Source organism: Gossypium hirsutum, chromosome A01 (genome assembly GCF_007990345.1).
Source record: "Gossypium hirsutum isolate 1008001.06 chromosome A01, Gossypium_hirsutum_v2.1, whole genome shotgun sequence".
Taxonomy (NCBI): Eukaryota; Viridiplantae; Streptophyta; class Magnoliopsida; order Malvales; family Malvaceae; genus Gossypium; species Gossypium hirsutum.
Window position 1 is genome coordinate 72094348 of NC_053424.1, and position 16389 is coordinate 72110736.

The 16389-nt window shown below is 33.8% G+C and overlaps 1 pseudogene; it reads left to right on the forward strand.

Annotated features, from left to right (window-relative positions):
- Positions 1-7270: 7270 nt before the first annotated feature.
- Positions 7271-8463, forward strand: LOC107941852 (peroxidase 65-like; annotated as a pseudogene).
- The last annotated feature ends 7926 nt before the right edge of the window (positions 8464-16389 follow it).

Here is a 16389-nt window from a genome sequence, read left to right on the forward strand (position 1 = left end):
GTCAATTTCCCCCCATTTAAGTACTAGTGGCCGGCCATGACAAGGGATGATGGGCAAAACATGTCATGAAACATGTTGTGTTAATGGAAGAATAAAATAAGAAGCATGGGCAATAAACTAATAAGAAATTGAAGGAAGAAAACAAAGAGAAAAAAATATGTTCATCATTCTCATGCATGACCAAAAAAAAAAAGAGAAGAGAAAAGCTCTCATGTTGTTCTTGGCCGAATAGGAGAAAGAAAAAGAAGGAAAAAGAGCTTTGAGGAAATCGGCTATGGTGGTTTGATAGACTAAGGTATGTTTGATGATGTTCCATGAGATGCATGCATGTTTTAGTAGTTAGCTTGAGTTCTAAATAGCCCATGGTTCAAATCTTTACTATGTCATGGAGATGATATTCGGCCAAGGTGGATTGTTGTTGATATCATTTGCATGCTAAAAGTGAAGCTTTGTAATGGTGCATGTGATGGTGGATTGATGATTCTTGAATCTTCTTTTTAGCATTTTTGAGTGAGACATTAAGTTCTTTGTTTAACCATGACCAAAAATTGAAATGGTATGGTGTTGTGATGCATTTGGCCATGGTAGGAAGTAGAAGGGAAAATATGGTTGTTGTTAGATGAAGTAGAGTCTAACAAATGAGCACATATGTGCATTAGTTGCTAGATGGAGAAGAATCGGCTAGCAAGTTGTGTGCTAAGGCTGAGTATAATTTTTGTATATTAATGAGTAATGCATGTGTTGAATTGATGGAAAGGGAGAGGATGCTTTACTAGTGTATATATGTGTATGGGCCAAGTTTTGAACTTGAAACAAAATGGTGTTTAGTCAATACAAGTGACCATACTTGTAGAATGTATTGAGTGTTGCAATCGGCCTCAACATAGACATGTATGTTCGGCCACATGAATGAGTACATAGGTTGATGTGTTGTTCGGCCATAGGTAAGCATATTGAAGGCTTTATCTTGACTTAGAAAATTCGGCTAAGGAGAGTATTAACTAATGTGTTGAGTTTGATTCATGATTCCGTACATATGTGACTTTAATGTCTAATGGATATATGTGGGCCAAGTGCCTTGAGTTCCTCTTTTCGATGCTCAAATGATTAAATCAATTTATTTGTTAAATTAAGCTCAAGAGCAAAGGGGAACTAAATCCGATAAAAGGAAGGAAAAAGTGGTCGAATAGCCATCGGAATCGTTCGACAACATCCGAGGTAAGTTTTCGAGTAATGGGACTTAAATTATGATTCGATTAGATTATGTCTTAAGTAAATCAAAATCATGCTCTTATATGTGGCTATTGAGCCAAAATTGTAAATGTGATAAATGTCTTGTGTTTGAGCTTTGGTAATGAAAATGAAATATGAATGTGTCATGATTTATTGATATATGTGCATGGTTACTCGAATGATATCCGGGCTAAGTCCCGAAGGCTTTTGTGCTAAGCGACTATATCCGGGCTAAGTCCCGAAGGCTTTTGTGCTAAGCGACTACATCCGGACTAAGATCCGAAGGCATTTGTGCTAGCGACTATATCCGGGCTAAGTCCCGAAGGCATTTATGCTAGTGACCATATCCGGGTTAAGACCCGAAGGCCTTGTGTGAGTGGTTATATCCGGCTAAACCCCGAAGATGCTTGATTTGGGAACGAGTGATCTTGCTGTAAAAATTTAAATTAATACGCTCGTAAAATCCCAGCGATGAGGTATGTTTCGTGTGTGCTTTGAATTAGTTGATCCCTTACAAATCTGTATTCGCTCAGTCGATAAATGAGCTACCGGCCTTTGGCTAAGTTGATCTTTTGTGTATGAACATAAGGGTTGGTAATGTGAAGTAAGTATGATATTGAGAATTTGTGCATATGAAATTATCCGTTTAGCTATATGAATGCTATACTTTTGTTGTGCTGGAATCCCTTGCTCAAAACTTACTAAGCATAAATTGCTTACTCCGTTTCTTTGTTTCTCTGTTTTATAGATTTTGGCTCGTCAGCTATCGGACTCGGGATTTTTGGAAGTCGAAGTCTCCCACACTATCAAAGCCCCCTTTTGGTACAATTTTGGTTGAACTTTGAAATGGCATGTATAGGACTACCCTTTTGTTGTTGGCCATGTACCCTTTGGTTTTGTGTAAATTTGGATAGCCATGCGAAAATGGCTTAAATATACTTTGATCATAGCATTATAATCGTTTTGTATGTTGTCTATCGAGAGGTATGGAAATGTTGGTAACGGTTAGCCATGGGAATGGTTATTCATGATCATTTTTGGTATATGTATTGCAAACTCTAGTTGATCCATGGAGGATCATGAAATAGGTAAAGTTTACCTTAAAAACAGATGCTGGCAGCAGTAGTGATGTGGATGGGAAAAATCACTAAAAATAGTAGGAATGGAATTAAATAGTGAATAAATTATGTAAATGAACCTTGATGAATCTATTTTCATATGGAAGAAACGAAATGGTCATATGAGTTGTATGTTAAGAGATAATTAGGTTTTCGTGAAACAGGGCCAGAACGGTTTCTGGATTCCCTGTTCCGACTTTGGAAATTTATTATAAATTAACCAGAGATAATTTGGAGTCATGTCATATATTTATAGATTTCTCTCTGAGTCTAGTTTCTATAGAAGCAAACGGCATCAGTATTGAAGCTCTGTGCAGGGAGATATCCAAATCGTAATGCATGAAGGTCAGTGTAGTCGCACCCTGTAACAGGGGAGAATTTAACTAATAAACTGTACTAATTGGCCTGACCAAAAATTCTAGAAAAAAATATGTAGATGGAAATATGAGTCTAGCTTCAGGGAAAAATTACAAAACCGATTTTCGAGTTGTGAAACTCAAGATATGATTTTTAAGGTGACAGTGACGCAGTTAGCCAACTGCCTGGAAATTTTTAAAATGGACTGCGATAGTAAGCGAATTTAGTCTATGAACCCCTCGTGTCCGACTCCGGCAACGGTCTCGGGTACGGGGTGTTACACCAACCGTGTGGTTTGATGTACGTGCTGATATCATGAATAGAGAATTATACGGCCTAAGGACACGGGCGTGTCCCTATGTCCACACAGGCGTGTGACGCTATTTCATGGGAAAATTTTCTAGGTTTTCTTGAAACTTCTTAAAGTTCCTGGTTTAGTCTTGAATCGATTCTGATGAATGTTTTGGGCTTCGTAGACCCAAATAAGGGATGACATGCATGTATTTGAAAGGTTTTGAATTAAAAGAGATTTTATGGCCCAGTTTTTACGTGAATGTGTATGTTTAAGTCCGGTAATGCCTCGTACCCTGTTCCGGCGTCGGACATGGGTAAGGGGTGTTACATGCCCCATGGGCATGTGTTTTAGCCGTGTGTCCCCTGTACCTTAATTTTGAGAAACAAAATGCCCAGAATTGAGCACGTGGGTAGAGACACAGGCATGTGTCTCAGCCGCGTAAGGGACATGGCCTCAGGCACGAGTGTGTGTCCTGACCGTGTGAAGTCTGCACATATTTTATGAAAATTAAATTAACCACACAGCCTAGCACACGGGCATGTGACTCGGCCGTGTGATCTCAATTTGCTCATGCTTTGCAAAATAGAGAGTTACATGGGTTAGGGACACGAGCGTGTGTGACCACAAGGCCTTGTCCCAAACCACACGGGCATGTGACCCTTATTCATAGCAAAAAATTTTGAAGTTTTGTAAAATTTTCTTAATTGCTCTGTTTAGACTCGAACCATATCCAAAGCATGTTTTGGCCCTTGTAATCTCGTATTAGGGAATTTATGAATGAATAAAAATGGTTTTAATTTGGATGCAAATTTATGACTCAGAATTGTATTTTTTTTTACGATGTAAGTCCGATAATGCCTCGTACCTTGTTCCGACGTTGAATATGGGTAAGGGTGTTACAGTCGGAGTCAATAGAACCTTCAACGACTAGAGGTAAAGGCAATGAAAAGCTTGTCTAAGTTTTTGGTTTTCGACAAAAGCGTATATTTTGGTGAGTGTTTTGGAATAGCTGCTTGTAAGCGATTCATTGTGTATTTTAGAATTTAGAGGTAGCCTAAACCCCTTCCCTAAATTCTGAGTGTATGTGTTCTTTTACCCATGCAAAATGTGTGATAAATATGTTTGTGAATTATGATAAGGAGCATTATGATGTGATGAAATATGAACATGTTGTGATGACTATTGTGATGGTAAATATGAAGGCATGTTATTCATGCGATGTAACAGTGTGTACAATGTGCTAATAATATGGTTATGGAGAGAATATGTATGAATAATTGGTAAAGTAATATTTGATGACAGTATGAATATTTTGGCCTTGTGACTTAATGAGACCATTGGATATAGTTGGCATGCCATCAGATTGTGAGTACTCACTTATATGTGTTGTGATATTTAGGGCTTTGAGACCCAGGGATAGTTTTTGGAGAGATAAGAGAATGCGAGCTATGCTCCATTCACTGGGATATATGTGTGTGGTGTTTCAAAGAGTGTTAGCTATAAGCTACACTTATGGGATATGTTCGACTCTAAGTCTATGTATGGCATGTTAAAGATCCGTGTACCCAATGAGTTGTGATAGAGCTCACTTTTATGTTTTATATCTCAAGTGCTAAATTATCTTAAAGTGTATATGATACGAGTCACAAAAGCCCAAATTCTTGAGGGCAAGGCCCAATAAGAAGATTCCAAGCCCAATCAAGAAATCCACCCATACTTAGTTGAAAATCAGGCCAAATTGTCAAAGTGGCCCAAGTTGTAAAGTTTTATTTTTATTTATTTATTTATTTATTTTACTTAGTTTAAATTTTTATATTCAGTCCAAGAGTCCCAAATAAAAGACCCTTGGCCGAATTTCCATATTAAAATAATTAGGAGTTTTTTTTTAGTTTTAGTTTTAGTGTTCTAATTAAATTAGGAAAACATTTGAAAGGCCTATTTATATGGCTTGGCCAGCCACCCTACATTACATTACAATTACATTGAAAATTTCAGATTTGATTTGAGTGAAAATTCTCTTTGAGTTCTTCAAGGATTTTCTCTTGAGTTTTCTTTAGAAGTTGTTTTAACAATCTTTTTGATTGTGAGAGCCATCTTCAACCTTCTTCTTGCCATTGATATTCTTTGGAGGGGAGATTAGAGCCGTTTGAAGGGAGTTGTGAGATCTTTCGAGATTTCAAGGCTTCTTAGGACTTATCTTTTAATTTCTTACTGTCAATTCTTTCTTTATTTCTACTTGTGCTGAATCATTATCTAATCTATTTTCTGTTCTTATTGTGTTTTCAGCCTTTTTCTATCTTAAGGAATCAGCCCCAAAATCCCCAATTTCTAGGGTTTTTCCATACTCTTTTTGGGTGAAATTAGATTGTCAAAATTTGGGAAAAACTATCTTGGTGTTCAATTGGGCAGAATCACAATCTCCTTGAGGGTTTCAAGAACCCTAACACTTATTTCTATTCTCAATTTGATTCTTTGCTGATTTGGGGATTTTATTTCAGATCTGAAAATTCAAAAATCTAATCTTTTAATTTTCTGTTTCGTTTCAGATCTAATTGTTTAGGGTTTTCGTAGGAGTTTCTCGTGACTTGGCAACTCGATCTTGGTCCGCGCGCAGTCCTGTATCAATATATAAGTGTAATGTGATTTATGCCTAAACGAGCATGTGGTTGCTATGCAAATTACTATAAATTGCGTCTAAATGGGATTATATGTGACTATATGTGATTCTTATGTATCGGAATATATGCCTAAATATTCTTATATGAATGTGTAAAAGGGATACATGAGAGATGATTAAATTTGTAAATTATGGCACTAAGTTAAAGAAGTTTCGGAAAAATGTTGTATGTTTTTTGGTTGATGCATGACGACTTGTTTACGTAGTGGTTATTCTGAGCATTCAGTAAGCTTGTTAAACTCACGCACTCATTTTTAACTATTGCAGATAAGTAGTGTCGGTGTGAGCAGTGTGACCTTCAAAGGAGTGATCCAAGCCGACTATTTAACTTCTATTAGTAGGTGTTATATGCTTATTCATGTTTAGGGAATAAAGGCAATGTGATAGGCCAATGTGGTAGACTCATTATAGCCCTATTGATTTCAATACATTATGCTAGTTTTTGGTTCGATTGATAAGGATTACATGTTATTGTTATGCTTGAGTTCATGAACTTGAGGATGGATTGACATTACTTACTCGAACATGATTTTGCGATATTAACATTTTAATTAGGCCGTTGAATGATTATTTGTCAAAGTAATTGATGCATGATGTTTAGGAACTAAATTGGAATGGGTTAATTACTTATATATGTTGCATTTTTTAGATCTGGAGAGGCATCAATAATTGGTTTTTAAAATCGATACCTCTATGTTTTGAAACATGCAGGTAGTCAAAATAGAGATTTGGTATCGATACCTTTTCTCGAGTATCGATACTCGAGGTAAATTTATCAATACTTCACGAAAGGTACCAATAATTTTCGAGATTTTTATTTTTAATCGAGAAACAGAATGCAAGTTTGGTATCGTTTTCCAGGTGTTATCGATACCACACAGAGAAAATATCGATACCCTCGTGTTAGTATTGATACCTACGAACATATTTTGATAAATTTGCTAAATGGACCTTGTGCATATTAATACTCATTTTTAGGACTGTTTATGGTATGCTTTGCATGTAATCACAATAATTAACCAATTAAGTGACCTAAAACCTAAAATCATATTACAATAAAAGACGTTATACTTAGAATAGACTTTCCACTTGTTGTGAGTGAGATGAGACACTGGTGTGGCATCCCGTACTCAAGCTTAACGACCAAGCCGGGTATAGGTGTTACAATTACTCTTCTTGATAATTTCGACTTTAAAAATTAAATTACATTTTTTCTTGAAAATACAATTTATCTTACCATTACATTTATGGATGTAATTTAACAATTATATATTTATTCTTTTTTATCTTATTATTATTAAACCCCGCTCCTAACACCCTTATTCACTATGCTCATTTGAAATGACCATCAATTGTTTGTTTCAATGGATTGGCGTTGGGGAGAAAAATTCGGTTTGCTAAGTTTCCTTGAGACCGCTCGTTGGCGTTACATCAGCCCAACGACTGAAAAATCTGTATACACTAATTTTTCTCTCTCATTACCGCAAAACCTGAAACATTTGACACTAATTTCTCCATAAAATTCTCTCTTCCTCACCTCCTTTCCTCTTCATCTGCCTTTCCCCAACGCCTACATTATCTCTAGAAACTAATTAACATCTTAATTCCCTAGACATTTTGCCGAGGCCCCAAAAAAGCATTATTTTCAATCTCTCGAAACAATATGGCCTTCCCTAATCTTGTCCTCCTTTTCACACTATTTTCGTTCCTATTACTCTTTCGCTCAACACAATCAAAGCTATCCGCCGATTACTACAACAAACCATGCCCTAAGTTTCAGAACATAATGCAAACAATCCTAGCAGAAAAGCAACTCAGTGCCCCAACAACCGCCGCAGCCACCCTCCGTGTCTTCTTCCATGACTGTTTTGTTAATGGCTGCGATTCCTCCATGCTTATCGCCTCCAACGCCTTCAACAAATCGGAGCGCGACGCTAACGTTAATCTGTCAGTTGCTGGAGATGCCTTCGACCTTATTACTCGTGTCAAGACTGCTCTTGAGCTTGAATGCCCTGGCGTTGTTTCCTGCTTCAGCTAGAGACCTTGTTGTAATGGTAGGAGGTCCGTTCTATGAAGTAGTTTTGGGGAGAAAAGACAGCAGGAAATCTAATCTCTCGATAGTTGATAAAAACCTTCCGAAAGCTTTAACACCCATGAATGAGTTGCTTTCTCTCTTCTCTTCCAAAGGGTTCTCAGCAGACGAAATGGTAGCTCTTGTGGGTGCACATACCATTGGTTTCTCCCACTGTAAAGAGTTCGCCAATCGTATATTCAACTTCAGCAAGACTTCTGAGTTTGACCCAGCCTATAATCCTGTTTTCGCACAAGGGTTAAGGAAACTTTGCGCGAATTATACCAAATCTCCAGCAATGTCAGCTTTCAACGATGTGCATACCCCAGGGAAGTTCGATAACATGTATTACAAGAATTTACAAAACGGATTAGGGTTGTTGTCATCTGACCAAGAGATGGTGACTGACAATAGGACTAAGCCATTTGTTGACCGGTTTGCTGCAAACGAGACTGCATTTTTTGATATGTTCGCTCGTTCGATGGAGAAGTTAAGCGTTTATAAAGTCAAGGAAAATAATGATGGGGATGTAAGACGCAGATGCGATCAGTTTAATACACTTCAGGTTTGATGAGAGATATAAGTTGCGCAGATAGATAATGAAACAAGATTTTCTTTCTTTGCTCATACAACATAATTTATGTAGTCCAAACATATTGCATTCTAATCTTATAAGAAAGCATTTTTAAAAAAAAAAAAAATCTTGTAATAATGTGTGAGCATTGTCATGTGTATATTCTTACCTATTTTTTTGGTCATTCTCAACATGTTTTCTAGTTTTAAAGTCAGGTCATCACCCTATCTAAAGTTGACAATTGAAAATTCATATTTCGAAAATCCCATTAAGTATAAGGAAACCAAATTCCTCAACGATCACCCTCAGAGCAAGCTCTTTTCTTTGCAAAAACTCAAAAGGTCAAGAACAAGATGATCAAACATTAAAGCAATTGCACCAAAATGCATTAACATTTTGCCTCACCCTTTTTTTTTTCTTTCTCTCTCTTATAAAACAACCCTATAAATTGTTAGAATATCATATTTCACTATAGTCTTTGCCTTCATGTTTAGAAATCGTATCAAAATTTGGTTCTAGATATGTCGAGCTAGCATAGCTTATCGTCTGAGCATATTTCCAACATTTTATGATCTCCTGAAGCAAAATTGATAGCTCTATTATATTACTTTCTTAAATCATGATTAATACTTGCAAGTACATGGTACCAAGCAATCGATTAACTAAATCCAATTAAGAATGTGCATTAAGAGAAATAAAAGAAGAATATTATTCCGTACAAATTATAGTTTCTCTTAGGTAAAAAACAAGTTTTCGATTTTGTTTTTTAGTTTGTTAAAGTTTTTTCTAATTTGTTTCCGGTTAATAAACAGTAAGGGTTTGTTTTATTTTAATGAAAATAACTTTCGAAAAATGATTATTTGAAAATAACTTACATTCTTGGAAATGTTAATATTTTGGTATTCGGATAAATCTGTATAAAATATTTTTTGTTGGTTGATTGATTTCTTAAAAAAATTTCATAAAATCTGTATTCAATGAAACAAATATACATTTTAGATTTTCTTGTTTTTCATTATCTAATTGAGTTTATTTCATATATAAAAATTTATATTTTAGATTGTTTTTGCATATATTAAAAATATTTTGTTAAATTCATGTTCTTTACAATGTCATTTTTCAGTTACATGACTAAGTGAGTATTTTTTATTTAAATTGTGACATCAGCAAAATTGACAAAAGAATTAATAATATAATCTCAACAATTGGACTTGATTTTCAAACCTGAAAAATAGAGAGACTAAATTGTAAATTTGTGAATAGTACATAGACTTATGACATATTTTAACTTTTATACTACGAAACATTTATTATTAATATATTTATAATTGTAATAAATATTTATTATTAAAATATTAATATTAAATATATTATTAAAATAATAAATTATATTAATAATTTATTATATGACTAAATATAAATAATTAAATATGTATGTTTAATAATATTGAAAAATATAATATTTTATATTATTATTTTAATAATTTTAAATATTTTTAAAATTAAAAATAAAAATTATTATCAATATAATAATATTAAGTTTGATTTAAGTTAATTTTTATATATAAATAAAATTACATATAGATGAGCTCTTTTTCGGAAAATGATTTACTCTTTTCGAAAGAGTAAGTCATTTTACAGGAAAAATGACTCATTTTATATTAACATGTAAGCCATTTTTCATTGACCAAGCTGTTCTCTGTGAATCAAACACAAGAAAATGTACAAAACATTTTCCGTAAAACCTATTACATATAAACAAACAGATTTGAGAGGCATGTACTAAATGTTATGATCATATTTCAGAAGCTACATCAATTTCATAGAAATGATTTGAGAGGCAATATATTTTAAAACATTTTTGAGAAAAACATTATTTATCTTTGATAGAAATTTTTAAAATGAATATAATTAATAAAACATGTTCAAGTTAAATAAGTTTTTCCAAATACATTATGTTGTTACTTTTAATAGTAAAAAGAAAAAGGCTTTCATATCAATTTTGAAATCTTATTTTGCAAACTTTCTATTTCAAAAATACGTAGTAGACTGAATAATACTTTGAAAACTTTATTTTTAAATTATTTTAAAAATTAAGATTTATTAATTTAAGTTTTAAAATCAATAGTTTAAGATTTTGAAATCCAAAGTTTATACATGCATTCTAAATATCATATCGAGTTCTCATGCACAATTAGAATAGTAAAAACAAACTAAAGTTCATAATTCAAAACAATTTCAAAAGAGTTTTAAATACTTCATTTTAAAATAAATTTGAGAATCTCCTCCAATTACTACATCCAAGTTCTATCCTTCAGTATTATCAGAAAAATTTTAAGAAACTGAAAAAGTAAGCTAATAAGCTCATGTGAGTTATCAACTCTAAACACCATAAGAATAGTTTAAATATAACAAAAACATTATTAAGCACATAATAATCAAACATGCAATCTTTATTTGCATGATTATGATAATGCAAATATTTTTATAAAACATAGATGCAAGGTTTCTAAAATTTTCTACTCATTTCCGCTACACACCAAAACAAATTAGTTTAAATATAACAAAAATATTATTAAGCACATAATAATCAAACATGCAATCTTTATGTGCATGATTATGATAATGCAAATATTATTATAAAACATAGATGCAAGGTTTCTAAAATTTTCTACTCATTTCCGCTACACACCAAAACAAATTAGTTTAAATATAACAAAAATATTATTAAGCACATAATAATCAAACATGCAATCTTTATGTGCATGATTATGATAATGCAAATATTTTTATAAAACATATATGCAAGTTTTCTAAAATTTTCTACCCATTTCTGCTACACACCAAAAGAAATCAGTTTAAATATAACAAAAATATTATTAAGCACATAATAATCAAACATGCAATCTTTATGTGCATGACTATGATAATGCAAATATTTTTATAGAATATATTTGAAAGTTTTCTAAAATTTCTGACCCATTTCTACTACACACCAAAAGGAATTCCCCAAAACTTTTCCATTCAAAACACAACAACACATGTTGACAAACTGCTGAAATACATATTTGTGGTCAAGCCACCAAATTCCCAGACAAGTTGCCAAATCACATGTGTGGATAAACTGCCAAATATTGTAGATTATTAAACTATCACATCTTCCTCCTTATACATAATCCCAATTGCATGAAATTTGACATGGCATGCATACTCATTATCAAAACATTAAGCATGTTAAACATCCAATCATATACAAATCAAATATCGAAAGCCATGGTAATCCATGCTTTACAAAACGAACATATCAAATTTTCAATATGAATAAATCATAATGAACATATAGACCATGATATCACATACCATGAGATTAGATCAAAATCACATATTACCACTATATAACATAACACATCCAAAAAATTTAAGTTAAAAACGCATACCTTAAATCCAAACAACCACTTATCATGTAAATTTTTGCTACCAAATAATACTTTAAAAATATTTAATCTATCGTATAAACAACATAAACAAATTCATCGCTTTCACACATAATACTTGTATAAAAACACACAACTTAGTCTTGTCCAATAAATCCTAACCTAAACTCAAATACTTTAGTTCCAAATGAGTCATAACCAAATTAGTACCTAACGAAATAAGATTGAAAATTTGAATCACTTACAACTCAAAAGAAATTGTCCACCACCCAAATAATATGCAACATACTCTTCATACTTGACAACAAAACTTACCCTTAAGTCTCTTCCACCAAAAACTCCAACTTGGATTCGCAAAAAAAACATTGATTCCTAAATTAAACACACTTATTTCCAAAAATCAAAAAGAGTTACTATTATTGTTGACAATCTAATGGGTTTTGAGATCTATTCATTTGAGGAAAAGAAAGAATTAGACAACTAAAATTTTTATATAAAAAGAAAAATAAGATGAATTCAAAGAGATAGAAGAAAGTGATAAAAAAAATACAATGATTACCAACGGTGTCAAAAATGATGAATGGTGATGAACCACTCCAAGATGAGGAAAAGAAACGATAATATAGAGATTGAAATAGTAGGAGAATGATTTAGATTATTAATAAAAAAAAAGAAATATTGCTTGGAAAAAAAGAAAGGAAAAGAGAATGGCTGATACTTGAAATAAAGAAAAGAAATAAGAAGAAAAGCTATGGAAGTAAACGGTGTTTCAAGGTGGCGCAAGGTGGTAGTATGGTGGTGCTAGGGTTGTGTTATGGTGGTTCGGTAGTGGTGATTTAATGAAATAGAGGTGGTTGATTGGTGGTGATTCAATTTGTTAAAGTAAAATAAAGCAAAGAAATGAGAAGATCAATGAGGAGCAACCAAAATTAGGCAGCACAAGGTGGTGAAAAGGGAGGAGCAAAGAGAGAAAAGATGTAACACCATATCCCCGATCCAATCACCTAACCCAAGGTATATGTAACACCCCTCACCCGTATTCAACGCCTAGATAGGGTTACGGAGCATTAATGGATTTATAAAACAATTAAACATTCATTTATCATACATTTTCACAATTCATGTGTAACACCCCGTACCCGAGACCGTTGCCGGAGTCGGACACGAGGGGTTCACAGACTACATTCACTTACTTGCACAGTTCATTTTAAAAATTTCCAGGCAGTTGGCTAACTGTATCACTGTCACCTTAAAAATCATATCTTGAGTTCTAAAACTAGAAAATCAGTTTCGTAATTTTTCCCTGAAACTAGACTCATATTTCCATCTACATATTTTTTTCTAGAATTTTTGGTCGGGCCAATTAGTACAGTTTATTAGTTAAAGTCTCCCCTGTTACAGGGTACGACTACACTGACCTTCATGCATTACGATTTGGTTATCTCCCTGTACAGGGCTTCAATACTGATGCTGTTTGTTTCTATAGAAACTAGACTCAAAGAGGAATCTATACATATATGACATGACTTCTAAATGTCTCTGGTTAATTTATAATGAATTTCCAAAGTCAGATCAGGGGATCCAGAAACCGTTCTGGCCCTGTCTCACGAAAACTTTAACATCTCATAATATACTGTTCATATGAACGTTTCGTTACTTTCTTATGAAAATAAATTCATAAAGGTTCGATTACATAATTTATTCACTATTTAATTCCATTCCTACTATTTTTAGTGATTTTTCACATCCACATCACTGCTGCTGCCAGCATCTATTTTTAAGGTAAACTTTACCTATTTCATGATCCTCCATGGATCAACTAGAGTTTGTCATACATATTCCAAAAAAAAATGATCATGAATAACCATTCCCATGGCTAACCGTTACCAACATTTCCATACCTCTCGACGGACAACATACAAAACGTTTATAATGCTATGATCAAAGTATATTTAAGCCATTTTCGCATGGCTATCCAAATTTACACAAAACCGAAGGGTACATGACCAACAACAAAAGGGTAGTCCTATACATGCCATTTCAAAGTTCAACTAAAAGTATACCAAAAGGAGCTTTGATAGTGTGGGCGACTTCGACTTCAAAATCCCGAGTCCGATAGCTGAAGAACCAAAATCTATAAAACAGAGAATCAAAGAAACGGAGTAAGCATTAAATGCTTAGTAAGTTTTGAGCAAAGAATTTAGACACAACCAAAGTATAGCATTCATGTAGCTAAACAGATAATTTCATTTGCACAAAATTTCAATATCATACTTACTTCACATTACCAACCCTTATATTCATACACAAAGATCAACTTAGCCAAAGGCCGGTAGCTCATTTATCAACTGAGCGAATACTTATTTGTAAGGGCTCAACTAATTCAAAGCACATACAAAACATACCTCAATGTTGGGATGTTACAAGCGTATTAACTGAAATTTTTACAGCAAGATCGTTCATTCCCGAATCACGTACCTTCGGAATTTAACCGGATATAGCTACTCGTTCAAATGCCTTCGGGACTTAACCCGGATTTAGTAACTCGCACCAATGCCTTCGGGCTTAGCCTGGAATTAGTATCTCGCACAAATGCCTTCGGATCTTAGTCCGGATATGGTCACTTAGCACAAAGCCTTTGGGACTTAGCCCGGACATCATTCGAATAACCATACACATTTAACAATAAATCATAACACATTCGTATTTCATTTTCATTAGCAAAACTCAAACACAAGACACTTATCACTCTTGCAATTTCGGCTCAATAGCCACACACAAAAAGCATGATTTTGATTTGCTTAAAACATGGTCTAATCAAATCATAATTTAAGCTCTATTACTCAAGAACTTACCTCGGATGTGGTCGAACGTTTTCAGCGGCTATTCGATAACTTTTTCCTTTCCCTTATCCAACTGTGGTCCTCTAAGCTCTTGAGCTAATTCAAACAAATTTAACTTATTAAAGTTTCATTATGCTAGCTTATGGCCGAATATGACAAGGAGTTTGATTGGTCATATGGCCACCTTCTAGCTCAACTACACAATGGTCATATGCATTTTTAATCACATCAAGCAATTTAATACAATTCATTCGAACATCAAAATAAAACCTCAAGGTACTTAGCCCATATATACTTTAGGCATTAGAGTCACATATATATATGGAATCATGAATCAAACTCAACATTTTAGCTAATATTCCCCCTTGGCCAAATTTTCTAAGCCAAGACAAAAGCATCAATATGCTTGCCTCTAACCGAATACATGCAACACCATCTTCTTCCTATGGCCGAATATGCATGTCTATGTTGAGGCTGATTATATACTTAATACCCCACATAAATGGCATACATTTTACTAACTAATGCATTACATATTATAACTTAATACGCATCCATCATTTAATCCATAACCGAAGCACCATCACGTGTAAGTATATACCTTGAGATAATATATAGGTCATACCAATACGTCATGTGCAATCATATATATATATGTGCAAGAGCCGAATCACAAATTTGATTATAACCAAATTTAAACATATATCCAAAACATAAATCTTACCTACCATGCAATAAGCATAAATCACACTTATGGATATACCATGGCCGATACTTCCAACAACACCAAATAAAAATATACTTCATGGATCTAAGGTAGAACCAAGAAAGAAACTCATAATCATCAAGATGTAAGCAACTACCATTGTTCATCTAGATTTAGCATGAAACACAACCATCACCCTTATTAATCTCCATAGCCGAAAACCTTACTTATTCCAAAATCACAATTTCACCATGGGTTACCAACAATAACTTGATATCTCACTCAAAATCAACTAGGATTTCAAGAACTAGTATCAACTTCCTTACCTTAATATCGACCTAAGATGACCGATTGCTTCACTCCTTCCTTCCTCCTCTCAATCCGGCCAAGAAGAACCAAAGAACACAACTTGTTTCCTTTCCTCCTTAGAACATTCGGCCAAGAGAAATGAAAAAAGATGAACACTTTTTTTTGTTTTCTTTCTTACATTCACGGCAATGGGGAGGGGGAGAAACAATCACACACATTCTTTCTTTTTTTCCATTTCTTTATTACCCATACTCCTTATTTTATTGTTCCTAACATACATCACTAACATAACATGTTTGTGACATGTTTCCACTCATAGCATGGCCGGCCACTATGCCTTAATTTGGGTAAATTGACATGCAAACCCATCATTTTCACAATATGCATTAATAGGCCACTTTGCATTTGCCTAGCACATTTCTAAATTTTCTCACATAAGTCCTATTTGATAAAATTCACTTACAATTAACAAAATTCAAACATGAAATTTTCACACATGCACATGTACATATAATGAGCATCAATTATGACGGTTAATTATTTTTATGACTCAGTTTAGTGGTCCCGAAACCACTTCCCGACTAGGGTCACATTAGGGCTGTCATAACTCTCCCCCACTTAAGAAATTTTCGTCCCCGAAAATCTTACCGGTAAATAGGTTTGGGTATCGTTCTTTCATAGAGTTCTCGGTTTCCCAAGTAGCTTCTTCGATCCCGTGCTTGAGCGATAACACTTTTACTAACGGAACCCTTTTGTTTCGTAACTCTTTCAC